At 39.5% G+C, this 13,576-nt stretch overlaps 1 protein-coding gene across 1 annotated transcript in view; it reads left to right on the top strand.

The window, feature by feature from the left end:
* The window catches only part of LOC112555189, a 320,962-nt gene that overhangs the window by 36,205 nt on the left and 271,181 nt on the right, over positions 1–13,576 (top strand). The window lies entirely within an intron of this gene.

Raw genomic sequence — 13,576 nt, 5'->3', positions numbered from 1 at the left:
CATCCCATTACAACGGAGGTAGACAGGCAGACACACCTGCTGAAGGCTGACACACGTGAAGTCGGAATCAGGACAAGAAAATGTCAGCATTTCAGATGTTTCAGTGAAAATAAGGCGTCCATCTTTAAGAATGAATCTATGAAAGTTTGGAATAAGCAACTCTTCTAGATCACCATCATGGTGTCCAATTTTAATTTGTGTACACTCTTCTTCATCTATGCCATCGTGGCAGTCCATCCATTCATTACAGATTTGGGTCTGATGAATACACTGCGATAAATGAAAATACAGCAACTTCTTTAATCACTTTTAACGCAATTTATATAATTTATATAATTCTAGAATATCTGTTATTTATGTGATAATCAATAAATGCAATATTGTTTAGTTCAATATCTTCAATATGCTGCAACAGAGATGTGCAGTACTTAGAACTAGTCACGCTTACTATTGACATTACTTGTAATAATGTAATATATTTTATGCCTGTGATATATATATACACACACTAGCACGTGATCTTTCATGACTACAATATATTGCAGGATAGTGTGAATGAAAATAAAAATATACTCCCCCCATTATACTAAATAAAGAATGATGTCTTTCGCACAAGTTTATATATATATAATAAAATGTAATAAAGTTCAGGAGCCCAAGTATCCATTTACTTGTGTATAAAACACTAATCACCAAATGGAAATTAAAACTTGGTTTTTCTTCAGCTGTGCTGTAGAAACGATTATAGAGTCAGCATTTCCTATTAAACTTTTAAAAAGTGGACATGATACAGGGTGTCAGTTTTATAATTTAATATAAAATCAATTGTTTGATATTTTATTTAAAGCTACGACATGGTGTTTAGAAACAAAAACAAACCTTTTTATCGCCGCAATGGAAATGTGATGCTGTATTACATGGTGGAAAATAGCAGAAGTCCTCGTCACTCCCGTCTTTACAGTCAGGCCGATGGTCACACACTAACGTGTAGGGGACACTATCCTGCACACCGCTGCACTCAAAGAACGGCGGAAGTGACGTCAGTGGTGCCGAACAGGCAGACGTGTCGCCATAGTTACCAGACCAACAGGCAGAGTTCTTATCACAAGCCAGGAACACGTGAGTGAAGTGATTAGCGGGGCATCGGATGTACGCAGCCTGGTGGACATTTACATGTCTTAGTTCTATGTTCAGCTGATATCCACAGAAATGTTATTGTCACATATGTGTAATAAAATTAAGAATTTGGAAACCGGCAGTTGTGTGTTATCAATACAAAAATAGTACCATAGACATAGATGTGTTCATTATACATTTAATTAGATTACAGAACCAGTAGAAGTTAATTACAAAAAGTACAGTTAGAGGCACTTAAAAAAAACAGAAATAGTCTACAATTAGAATATATTATAAAATACAATATAAAATCGATTGACAAAAGTCGAGAGCTTAGAAAAAGAAATAAACAGAATTTAAAAAATAAAAAAAGAGCATGCGGCCATAATTAGAAATGTCAGGTGCTTACCTGTAACGTTTCTAAATAAATAGGTATGACTACTTTCATTACAGCCAAGATAAAAGAATGAAAGTTAGAAATATTGTATCCTACGCAAAATATAGAAAGTTTCGCATTGCAGGATGAAGTAGAAGACAATTACTAACCTGTGACAGTCTGTCAGCTGCTGGTTTTGTGGCAATGACTGGCACCTGGACGTCTGGCTGTTGTCTCGCAGTGCCAGGAAGCTGGCATAAGCGGCACGTGACTAGTATATTCTGGCTACATATAACTCTAACTATTTTAAACTGAAAGTAGGACGAATAAGCGACTTTCTTTGTGCTAAAACAGTATTCGAAGAATGAAGGTTCCCACCTAGAGTTGATGTGTGCAACAGTCTTGTCAGACCACTGTAGGCTGCGTTTATACCTAGCGAAATAAAAGGTAAATAATTCTTGAGTAAGCTATGCTCTCTCTTTCTCATACCATTAAATAGCTCAATATTAATGAATATATATATATATAATATTAACTTTATGTTAATGATGATAAACACTGCAGATGCACTGTTGATAAACAAGAATATAGCTGTTAAACTATAGGTACAGTACACTGAGCTTACATTTCTGGTAAAAACACATGAGACAATTGTTTGAGGTTGATGGCACTCTGAGCACACTTATCACTGAGCTTATGTAGGAGGACTGGCACTCGTTGTTTTAGTTTTTGTGTAGTCAGACTGACCAGCTGACCTCCACGCTCCTGACACCACTCACTCTCCAGGTTCCATGTCGAAGTGAGATTTACACTCCAAACAGCAATACAACGCCCGTCAACCTGAAATAGTCCCTGACTGAATGTGCCATCACCTTGCCAGCAACCACCTTCTGCTTCCTTGTCGTTACAGTCAAACATCAAGATACAACGAGAGTCCTGCCACAGGTCCGGCCAGTCTGTAACCGAGCAGTTCCACCTGTCTCCTGACAGTTCCACAGGTGGTTGTGAGATGTGGTGAAAGTGAAAATTTATTGTAAAGTCTTTCTTTCGTACCCTCTGATGACTGATATATTCTATAAATACCGACCCAGAGTAGAAAGCAAGACCATTGCAGACATTGTCTCGTAACACACATAAATCATATATTAAAGTATCGTTGTGTGTGCGGAGGATCAAGTAATCATGGTAGTCGTAGTGGTTCTGGCAGGTGTACAGGCCACGATTAACATGAAGGACTATAATATGGTCATCAGGAGCTGTCAGGTGCACAGACGATTTCACAAATGGTTGTCTGTCCTCCTTCCAGTTTTGCATCCTGACTTTGCCTGTAAGGAAAATTCCCATTTGTCAAAAGGGTGTTGTTGTGTTTATTTCCGGTAGACAAGACCATAGCCCATGATAGATGCTTAATTGTTGAGGTCTATAAGGTCAAATAATAGTCATAATTTTACCTAATGTCTCTTCATGCCATGCACATGTAATTTCCAGAACTAGAAAACTTGACTTTTAATTCTGATATTGCCGTGATATAGACCATGTTCCTAATGGCGCAAGCACTACTCATCAATATTCGTATTAAAATAATGAGCTCCACATCTGATAGCTCCATGCAAAATACTTTTAGTTTTAAATTTCTTTATTCGTATCTGGGAAGTTTATAATACTGCATAGATGCGCAACATAATACAAACAATTCAAACCTAATGTTGAAGAATAAAAAGTAATTTCAAGCTGTGGGCGACTGGTCTCTGGGAGTATGGTGATCTTTGCGTCCATCTCGAAGCCAGACAATCTTTCCAGTTCCTCCATAATGAAAGCCAAACGAAAGGTAACACGATTTGAGTAGGTAACAAAAGGCACAGGTAGGCTGTAAGGACAACCAGTAAACAAAGTCACATTAGAGTCGTCGAACAGGGTGATACTAACAGCATTACAGTAAATATTTTCTGTTGTTGTTTCCACGACAGCCACCATCCCGTGGGGAACACTCAGGTCAAGAGCACAAAAGGTTGTAGGTAACCATGATGTATTCAAATCTTTGGCATTAAAATACCACTCGATGGTACTCTGGCTATCAATGACATGGTATTTAATAATGCGGTTCGTGCAGTTTTTAAATTCTAAATAGAAGTGGGATGACACATCACTTCTTTGTATCTCCTTAGAAGAAATAAGTTCTTCCATTACACTTGTCACATCGGTTACAAAGTTGTTACTTGAAGACTTACTCGGGGCCACTGCGTCACTATTATGTCTCGACCCTTGACCTTTGTGGTCATCACGACTGTCATAGCTTATGGGATACAGGTTGCCCTTCCTCACCGTATTGAGTTCAGTGGTGTTCACCTCACCTACCGTTACGGGGTTCGTCGTTCTAATGACAGTTTCCGTAAAGGAACTGGGTAGAGATTGAATAAGAATAAAGACGATTGGTAATGCTTGCTCGGCCATCATTCTGTGACTTCAGATCGGTCTGAAAATACTCAAAACGGTGGATAACTAACCTAATATTCTAACAGGTACCCTGAATCTCTTCCGGCATGAAGAAACTGGAAGAGGAAAACAGCACTCTTCACTTGAAACTCGTTATTTAAATACGTTCTTCGGACCTTTGTGTTCCTTTCGATTCTGCAGATGTATGGGACAACTCTTTTTAAATACATCTTAGTGTTTTATGAAAAAAAAGAAAGAAAGATTTTTTTCTGACGTTGACTTTGAGAAGAAAAATATTTTCTTTTCACTTGTTTTAAACCAGGAAAATGTCGTTAAAGCTTTTAATTTTCTATTTGTGATAACAAAAATATTATCGCTCTAACCTCAAAGAGATGTATTTATTTCAGTAAAAAATATTTCAATTTTTTTAACCATTTTAGGCGCAAATTAAATATCGTATATTACTACATTGCTAGCTGTGAAATGTCTATTTAAAAATTAACCTTTAAGTAAATGGATTTGTTACATAAAAAATAAGATAAAATCCGCACACGAACTTTTAAATGTATTTGTGGAACTTAATTGTGTGCTATCTCTCTTAAAAAGTAAGTAAAGGAAGAAAATGTACCTTAACAATGAAACCAGATTCTTTACTTTTTTGGTTTGTAACATTCTCAGCGGGCAGAAAAATATTTTTTAGTGGAATGACTTCGCGATAAATGAATAAGACGGAAGAGGGTGGGAGGCTGGAGAAAATGAGGATCTGACTGTGTCTGATGTACCCCGCTGTCGTCTTGCAGAATGAGATAGAAGCTAGGTACCCGGGCAAGACAAACAGGTCGTGTGATCCAATCCGGTTGTTTCTACAGAGATGCTGATCTCTTGTAAGACTGTCGAGAGAGAGAGAGAAAGTAAAAGAGAGAGATGGGAGGATAAGAAGAGAAAGAGAGAAAAGATACACAAGAACATAGAATGACCTTTTAACTATTACAATAAACATAGCAAATAGTTCATAAATGTACTTTAAGAGAAAAAAAGATCACCATGAACTAAAGGGAGCAGAAATAGAATTGATGCTCAGCATCAAGACCACGAAAGACGGAGAAGGTAAGTGGCAAAGAAAAAGAAACTGAAACTGTGTGTGTCTGTGTGTGGGCGTGGCCGCGCGCCCATGCATACATGTATGTATGTGTGTTCAAACATTGGCATGATTGATTCCTTAATTAACTGACAGACGTTATTAATGTTGTTTATTACTCACCCACCCACTTACCCACTCATCTAAGTGTTTAGTGTATGGTTTAGTGTGTTTGTTTGTCTGAATGCATGTAGTGTTAGCAATCATGTTTTCAGTGAAGAAACCTTGTTAAGAGGTGGTAGCTTTTAATTTAAATTCTGTTTTATGTTCAAAAGGTAGGCAGACAAACAAACGGATGTGTGCCTAGCTTCTTCATCGTGACATTCGACCGTTTATAGTTTTGGGATATTACTCATCCTTATCTGTCTCCCTCTCTGGAGACATCATGCTGAGTGGCAAAGGCTACAAGTTTCCTGAAATATTCTTATCACCAGCAACATCTTCTCATATTTCGACCCAAGATTTATTTTTTCCTTATATGCACCGTCTCACTCTCTCCGCTATTTATACTCAAGCGGTACCCGGGCAAACCACCCCACCAACCAAACGGTTCTTGCACAACGGAGTCTTTTTGTTTCAGTGTGTAGTGGGCTTAGAAGAAATCACTTACTGATAAAGTACAGGAATTAATAATGTTGCTTGAAAAAAACAGTTTTATTCACACATACAAACAGAAAACAGTAACCCTCTGTATATTTTTTTTATTATATTGTTTATTTAAGACGTAGAAATTGCAAAATAATTTAATATGGAAGACAAGACTGCTACGGAAACACATAATATTGGAACTCCTTGGAAGCCCTTCATTTGGCCGTAATTGCAAGATTAGTTATTTAACCGTCCATTCGTTATTTTCGCTTTTTTCATTTACAAAGGACAGTTTTTTTTACTCCGATGTCCAATAAAAAAAGTCAAAGAACATAGCAGGTGACAACGGTCATGGAGTAGGATCATGTGGCTACCGTGCAAAGACGGGAGGTGGGATATGTTTAAATTCTTTCTTTGTCGGGTTTAGTTCCCTGTTTCATGCCCCCACTCCGCCATGTTCCCCACGTCCACCTCAAAGCGTTTTACATTCATATACCCGTGTGTGTAAACCTTTACAGGGTACGCATTAAAAGCACTTTCGTGATCCTACATACATAAAAAGATGCAGAAACTATGCACAACAAAATATAAATAAAGTTGACTAAGAGAGCGCTTTAATCACCATCCCAAATAGGCTCAAAGCGCATCATAAAGAAGAAAAATGAGGGACATCAAATCATGGACGCTGGTTTCAAAGCAAAGCCACCCTGACTGAAGCCACTGAGGTGAAGAAGGGGAATGCCATTGTTACAGATACGGTTGGCATAGTGTCCACTGTATGGACCTGTTGATAAAAAGTTCTACTTCGTATTATAGCTAAACAACTTTTATTAAGTATGGAAGCCCAAATTACGATTCCCGGTGCTGGACCACAGCCTTGGCAGACAAAAACATCGCACCATCCACAAAACTCCTTGTAAAACAAATGGTCATTGCATGAGAAGGCTTCTGAAGAAGCACAATGTCAGCCTTATCAGCCACCTACCCACTGCCCAAGAAGCTTGCTCAAGATATGTTAGAATGTTCCTGCAATTTCTCGACAGACAAGAAACCTGGACCTGGTAGCTGGCATTTGGGCAACAGTTATAAAGTAACTCTCACAGTTATAAAGTAACTCACAGTTATAAACCTATTCCATCAAAATTGTCTAACTCAAGCATGGCGACTTTCTCCAGAGTCTTTGTTCTTCTGGTTCCAATCTTAGTTTCGAAATAATATGAGGTACAATTTGTGGCTACATTGGCGGACTTCTCACATTCATTTTAAAAAAAATATTTTTAAAGTGTTAAGTTCAAAATTTTTTTAATCTAATCTTTGAGAGGAAAAGCCAGTCAGCACGTTTGTGGTTTGAAAATACCGGATTGCTATACCAGGTTGACTTCTATAACTTCTTTCCCTACCATCAAGGGAAGCTCAAAGCGCAATACATAGTAACAACAATGTTTTGGCACATTCTCCATAAGAACTAAGTCCTGCATGTTATTTGCTGTTATTTCGTAGGCGGGTACATTGAGCTTATATGTTGGTCTTGCATGCACATACATAATCGGGAACTCAGTCTTCAAATCTAACATTCTATTATATATGTATACCTAAAATGTATTTGAAACGAAAGGATGTCTCTAGGCAACATACTGAGTTATTAAGCGAAGCCCCAGAAATACATACGTTTAATCATTCATCCCTTACAATGAAGTAGTTCACTTGTTTCTCTGTCCCTGAGATATAAATCAGCTCAGTCCTGGCACATGGCAGTGTCGACCAACACCAACTGCCCACTTTTATAGACGGTCGGTACTAAACAACAGCAAAGTCGACCTGTGTGTACCACTGTGGGTACTGACAGTAATCTCCCTTAGTGACTCTTCCATCACCCCACCCCCGAGACTGCTTCACATCGGTTACTATCACGGTGACGGAGCGAAGTAGATGAACGCTTCCTGAGGTCAGTCCAGATAAAAAAAAAAACTTGCAGTGGTGTTCCCGATAGCCTCACACCACCTCCTGCTTCACATCGCTGTCTGATGTCAACAAACGACAGATGTGACGATATTGATGTTATAAGCTCAACTGATTGCCTTCGTTTGTCGTCTGCGAGTCAGAAAAGTTTGATTACGGACCGCAAGTTCCAGAATTAGCCCGTTTCGTTCCTCCCTCAGACTTAGTCCTTCTGGTTGATAAAAATGTTGTTAAAAGCCAAAAGATGATATTTGGATGTGTGTGGTCTTTGTAGGCCCTGTGACATTATTCCATAATTTGACGATATCCATAAATGTGACCCTACACGACGAAATGAGTCTTAAGTCGCAATTTTGAGATTTGCCAAATTTTGCATTTTTAAAAAAAGTACAGGGTCTGAACTTTCTTTTGATACAAAAGTTGTTCTTCTAGCATTAAAATTGAGTGAATTATAAACGCTTGAAGTGTGACGGTACGGTGGCAGCCATTGTGAGAAAAGCAAGTTCAAAGATTAGCCTCGCGATGGCCGACCATGTTTGTTTACTCCTAAACTTTTGCAAAAAATCTTTTGATCGGTTAATATTTGAATCGTTTTTAAAGAAGTTGAACATACAGACTCCGGGATTTCTGGCAAGGTATAACACGATGAGGTTATGACAGGGAAGCAGTATCGACACAGCGTTTGAATGGCGTCTGAAATCGGGACGGATTGCACTAGGGTACCTCTACTGAAACGTATTTAACTTAGATTTCTAACTTTTATTTTAACATAGCAGTGTATTTTCCTGATAGTTTAATAACCCAGGATCCCATTTTTAAAGAAAAGTCAAACTGCACAAAACTAACCCCTGTCGCCTTTCGGGGCCTCTAGCACAAAGCTGATCCGCGCGACTTAAAGAGATTCTAAAGGCAAAATAAAACTACTTAGAATCGCGTGAAGAGTAGGATAAATTTGAATCTTGTCTATTTACATGTGTGTTCATGTGGAAAATGTTGAAGGTTTTTAGTAGAATGTTGTGTTTAATAAGAGAAATTACAGGGGACTCTTTTTTTTTGCTTCCACGAAGTCTCGTTCTCCATCACGTGACCCTATGACGTGTGGTTTCCACAGTGAGAACCATGCCTCGAGAATGTGCTGCACCCGATTGCCACGAAAACAGGGGAAAAGATTCAAAATATTCTTTTCATCACTTTCCTTTATTATTTTGGATATCACTAATCCAACACAAAATATTCGCAATGACCAAAGACACTTTCTGTCTGAGACTGACGTCACAAGGAGACGGATATCACCACGAACTATGGATGTCACAAGGAGACAAGTCTTCCATCTCGGGAAGCTATTACGGTTACTCGGCAGAAGGAGACAAGGGTCGATTTCACTGGATTTTTTCGATTTTTATAAACATCGGCAACCGAAATAGTGCTAATAAGTGGTAATAAAGTGAGAAACGAATCCTTTATTTCTCATGTATTGCTCTCGTGCTCTGTAATTGTAACTAAATATATTTTTGAAACGTTTGACCGTCGCTAAAGCCTTATCACAAGCCTGGAGTATCCCTTTAAGACTCATTTCGTCGTGGAGGGTTACATATCTTCTAAAAATAATACAAACTAATGACATATCAACAGCATAAAATATTTTGATTGCACAGAACTTCTGGATGTCGTTTGCTCTTCTTCCGTTTTCAGCTCAATCGGATAAACATATTTATAACATAATACTCCATGATACCATGGACTGCACCTCCTCCAGCTGTATCCGATTAATCCATATTTACTCTTTGCTAGATTTACAATCTTGTCCGCGATGATCTCGTACTGGCAGTGAGTTTGTACGTGGGGAAGGAGGGGCTGTAACTCGCTGCTGCTGCTGCTGCCCTTCGTCACATCCATGTCGTCTGTAAAGCGGAAGTTACTGAATGGCCTCCCCCCGGTTAACACGGAGGTGTGATGGACCTACAGAGTATCACGCAAGTTATTTTCCAGATAGATGTCAAATAGCACAGGGGACGAGGGACATCCCTGCCGTACACCCACCGAGGTGTAAAGAATTAACCCACTTGGTTGCTAAAGAGTTGTGAGCCCATGGAGCCGTCGTACAGGGCCCTGGGGATGCGATCAAGACCCTCCTCCACATTGAATGTTCGCAATACATTCCAAAGCCCTCTTCTGTCATTCTCTATCAAAAGCATTTTTAAATAGATTACAGCATCATTCATTAAGAGTAAATTCCCGTACATTTCTTAGATACGACAACTAATTAGAATATTCTCCTCCAACACCCAGAATAAAAAATTATAAAAAAATAATAATAACAACAACAACTAGTATTATTCAGTGACTCTATATAGCTCCATATCTTCGAAAAAATGTTGCTGAAAAGATTCCTGGTGACTAGAGTTCCGGACACAGGTATTCTTCCACTTTACACGAAGGAAAACACTGTGATTTTTTAAAACTATTTTAAACTCCTATTTCTCTTCCTCGATCTTTACTTTTGAGTGTTGTCTTAGTCGGATCAAAGTATAACCGTTTGCCATTTCGGGCAAACGCAAAAGATCTTTCGTTGTATGAACATGTTTAATTACACTCTTTAAGGCATGAGACTGTCATGCTATAAACATAAAATCTGAAGAAAACTCAATGTCAAACTGAAAAATATTCGAGTTGCGAAATCAAATTTAATTACTCGCATTTAAATGAAAGGTTTTGTAAAGTTTTCACTTCATTATGGCGTTCAATGATTCTTAACATTTACTTGCTATTTTGCTGTTGACCGATTTGGGCAAAGAATCCAGGTTTGAGATTTTGTATCCAGGTAGCTCATAGACCGCTGGTGTGTAATCCAAAAAAGATTCACACAAATTATGTAATGTTTTACCTGTTCTCGTAATAATACATTCTAGCATCATTCAGTCTTTTAATAACACAAGGTATATCAGAGTTTAGGCATTGAGGAAAGGGTATTATTTTTAGAAAGTAATGCCAATATTCCTTTGCCTTACCCTTACCAGCGCTCCAAGGGTACCCGTTCCACAGCTCGGTCAACTGAAATAATTACGCTGCGTCACACGGGTAGCCAATCGGTTAGTTCGCGTGTTTGGCTTCGGAGAGCTTCGCTCGACCGACAAGATTATCTACCTCCTGCTGCATGAGAGTTCTGGTGAGAACCGATTTTTAAAATATTTGGTATTGTAACTAGTCCACAGTCGTGCTAAATACTGCCGTTTATGTCCTAAATCCATTAAGTGAGGAAGCCCTGATCTGAAAACAATTTTAGGTAAGCATTTGTTGTAAATTAAAAAAAGTCAGACCACTGCATAGGAGGTCGAAAATCCTTTGCAAAAAGGCTAATTTCAAACATCATTAATTCTGCCCTCTCTCTTGTAGTCTACAAGGATTATTAACCTCTTCCCTCACTAGTGCCAGCAAGTTTTCACCATGAACAGGTCTTGCAGCACAACACGCAAACGCTGGAAAAAGCAAAGGATTTCACAGGAAATATCATCAACAAAATCTGCAATCCCTTCTTGTGTGAGCACTTGTTAGAATAATTCTAAAAGCCCATGTTAGAATCACAACCATCAAATTGTAGGCAGGTAGCTAAAGAACACGATGACAACAAAGCACGTGTGTAGCCGAGTCCTACACAACACGAAAGAACTGAACGCACTTCATGGAGTTATTTATAGCGGTCACAGGTGGAAATACCTGGTTTAGTAACTTCTATTCACCGTTTGTTTTAAGCAGAGTTGTAGCCGTCAATCTACAAATAGTTGAGTAGGTCTGGTAAAGTTCAAAAAGAAAATTTGTGCACAAGAATGGGTGGGTGACAGGGGTGGGAAGGTTTCCATGTGGATGTCAGAGTGAGACAGTCATTTCACAAAAGACATATTCTTTACTAACTATTGCCATTCAACATTTTGTGGAGTTCTTTCTGTGACAATGTTTTTACCGAAAGCAATGTTTTGATTAGCTCAATAGCCTCATTATCTGTCAAAGTAAACTTTGCATTACCAGTGAATCCGTTAGTAAATTTGAGTTGATCAAAGAGACGCTTCCGTCTTTCTTTCTCCCTCGTTTGGTGTCTGCGTTCCAGGTAGATGTTGATGGTGTACAGGAATGGGTTGACAGCAGCGTTAATAGGAAGAACAAAAACAGCGATCCCCACATTGACCTCTCCGGAAACAGGGATACCGCTGGACGCAAGGATTCCCGTTAAGCCGACAGGAAACCAGCACAAGAAGTCGGACATCACTACTGTGATTAGACGTCTGGCAATAGTAACCTCTTTTCTTGACTTCGATGTATTTTGTGAAGACATAGAATTGGTGTGAACAGACCAGTAAATTAAAGCCTGTCCAATAAAAATTAACATTAAAAAACTAAAATTTAAAATAATAATAACTCCAAAAGCGTACTCGCGACCTGGAAATTGTATCCTGGAGGTAGGAAGTGGAACACAGATGCTTGTCTGGCTGTAAAACTGCCAGTGTGACGTCATCGGCAGTAGAGGAACAACCGCCAAGGCCATACCTGTGAGCCACGACACTGCGCATGCGCACTGCGCTGAACGTTTGCCAAAGTGCACCTGGCTGAAAGGAAAACGGAGAACAAGGAAGCGGTCAACTGTAATGAGAAAGATGATGAAGACGGAAACTTCACATGACAGTAAAGACGTAAAACCTGCCAGTTTGCACAAACTGCTGTTTCTCCACCCGACATCCTCCCATACATAGGATCCTCTGTACCGGAAGTCGGCGATACCGATGATTGACAGGTACAAACCCATCAGAAAGTCCGCCACACACAGGTTGGTGACGAAGACGTCATACCCGACGTTACCTGACGTTTTGTGCAACATCAAACGGTAAACCAAGGAGCTGAGGTTTCCCAGTAGCGCCAGTGAGGCAAAGATGGCGACTCCTGCTCGGTAGACTCCGGATCGCAGCAGATCGTCACAGGAAGACACTTCATCGGAAGGAGCGTGACAGTTGAGCACGTTGAAACCAGGGGGCAGTATGGCCGGACAGCACAGCCTGTAGTTGTCAGCAAATAAACTTTCTAATTTGGTGAGAGATTGAAATATTTCTCGTGGGAATACAGCCATCGGGCAAAGTCGTAGGTCTAATATTCTCAGACTATTTATTACGCTAAAACCCTGTCCTACCACGTGATCTAAGTGACTGCTAGAAATATTTAACGTCGATAATTCTGAGAAGAAGGAAATGTTGGTAAAGTCTATTTTTGAGATGATGACGTCAGACAGGTCAAGAATTTTGAGAGACGATGTTTGCCCAATGTCCACGAAATAGAAAATATTTATTGGATTAAAGCTTAACTTTAGAGACTTTAGGTTCTTGAACTCCGTGAAACAACTGCTGCTAATATATGTTATGTAATTTTTGCTGAGGTCCAGAATGAGGAGATTAGGCAATGTCACCTCATGCAGCCTGGTTATATTACACCGAACTAGAATGAGATGAACGAGGTAGATATTACTTTCAAAGTCAATCAAGTTCATTGCTGTCCCACTGGCATTAACGTATCGAAGGTTAGGGTAGCTAGCAGCATGGAAGATACCAGAACAACCAAAAGCCCAGCCGTGACAGACACAGTTGTGTGGACATGTTTCATTACACAATATTTCATCATCACGTTGAGGACAATGGTAGATCCCGTCACACACGTGACTCTCGTGAACACACACCTGAGAGGCGCGGCAGCGGTAGAAGCCTGGACACGTGTACCTGTCACATGCCGCCTCGTCTTCGTGACCAGGACAGTCGTACATTCCATTACATCGGAGGTAGACAGGCAGACACACCTGCTCAAGGCTGACACAGGTGAAGTGGGATTCCGGACAAAGAAACATCTCTGATGAGTTGTACTCACTTTGTGTGAAGGAGAGATAAGTAAACGTTCCATGTAAATCGAAATCAATTTTTACAGGGAGTTCAACC

This window comes from Pomacea canaliculata, linkage group LG14 (assembly GCF_003073045.1).
Source record: "Pomacea canaliculata isolate SZHN2017 linkage group LG14, ASM307304v1, whole genome shotgun sequence".
In the NCBI taxonomy this organism is placed as follows: Eukaryota; Metazoa; Mollusca; class Gastropoda; order Architaenioglossa; family Ampullariidae; genus Pomacea; species Pomacea canaliculata.
This window is presented reverse-complemented; position numbering and strand designations above follow the sequence as displayed.